Raw genomic sequence first — 1,616 nt, 5'->3', positions numbered from 1 at the left:
ATCATCCTACAATAGGAGATATCAGTTTGGTTAGAAATCTAGACTGTATGTGTGTATAGGGCTGCCCAGAATTGACCTAAATGGGATCCCTGCCTTATGAATTTTCATTAGGCCATAAAATCTAGGCAACTGACATCCCATGGTATGCAATGTCCAGTAGGTGTTCCTGGAGAACTTCCTGGCATTCAGCCAACCCTGAAAGATTTGATTGATGCGTCATTCTAATCCTATCAAGGGATTCCTATAGGTTAACTAAGATGTCCTATTGTGTAACAGCTTTGTGATGGTAATCTACTTTATTGAAGGTCACAGTTGACTTCCCTTTGTCTGCAGATAGAACAACAATGCTGACATTTTGTCTCAACTCCCTAAGAGCTTTCCTCTAGATTGTGGTGAGATTAGAAGGAGCTGCACGAGCTTGGCTCAAACCACAAAGAGATAGAGAACACAAGAAACAGCATCGTGGTCAGGCACAAGGGTGCATTAGACTGGGGTTTGAGCCCATGACCACCAAATACGGAGGATGCGGAAAGGTCAGGGAATGACCATCGCATATCCCCAGAGCAATATGGCCTTAGTTGCTAATGCTCCTAAAAATCAAACAAACAAACAAACAAGGGTGCATAAGTACACTTGCATTGAATGACTGCGATTCGAGCTTGTGACTGCTAAATATGGCGTTTCTATTTTCTCTCTAACTTGTGAACTCCTCTGACTGTGTGAACATAAACAGAAAATTTATTTATTTGATGCCAGTCAGGCTTAAAGTGAGAAAGTATTAATTATATATTCCTTTTTTATATGCTTTTTCATTTTTGTGTAACTTATTTCTTGTGCAACTTTTCCTTTTCCCAATTTTTAATCACATGTATCATTTTCTGCCTTAATGCAAAACCTCCTGGCCATGTTGCCATGAAGATAATTTATTTAATGACTAGGTGCATTACCATAAACCACTAAGAATGTGCACTGTAATGATTGGATGTGAGAGGTGTATGCTCATTTTGAATTCATGTTTTTTAGCATGTGCATTTAATTATCAAGACTAGGCTTAACTTGGTCTTGCTTTTTTATTTTTTTGTGTGATAAATAAGAAAGAATTCTGGAATTTTCTTTGGCAAAAGTCAAAGAAAACACTTTCACTGGAAGTGTTACTGAGAATTTCAGCTGTGTGGGCTGAGTAGACAAAAAAACATTACATTTCCGAAGGTCCTGTGGGGGCTTTCACTCTGGGTTAAATTTGAACAGTGGAAACAATAGCAAATTTTGAATGGCATCAGCAGTGGTTAAAATGAAATGCCTATTACAATACAAGAAAAATTACATTTCTACAGTTTCAAGCATTGTTACAATGTAAATATTACACATATTTCACGCATTATTGATAGAGAAATTTAATGTTAAACTGATGGTCATACAGAGTGATCCAAAAGTAATGCCTTTTTTTAAATTTTTATACTTGAAATGTTTATTTCAAATAACTTCTTAATTTTTGGCTTTTTTCTGTTCTTATTAAGTTTTTTGTTTTCTAATTTTCTGTTTCAGATTTGAAATATAATTTTATTCAAGATTACCCTAAATGAACATGGATTATCATTTAACAAAGGAACAAAGAG

This window comes from Mastigoproctus giganteus, chromosome 13 (genome assembly GCF_048544385.1).
Source record: "Mastigoproctus giganteus isolate SK-2022 chromosome 13, ASM4854438v1, whole genome shotgun sequence".
Classification (NCBI taxonomy): domain Eukaryota; kingdom Metazoa; phylum Arthropoda; class Arachnida; order Uropygi; family Thelyphonidae; genus Mastigoproctus; species Mastigoproctus giganteus.
This window is presented reverse-complemented; position numbering follows the sequence as displayed.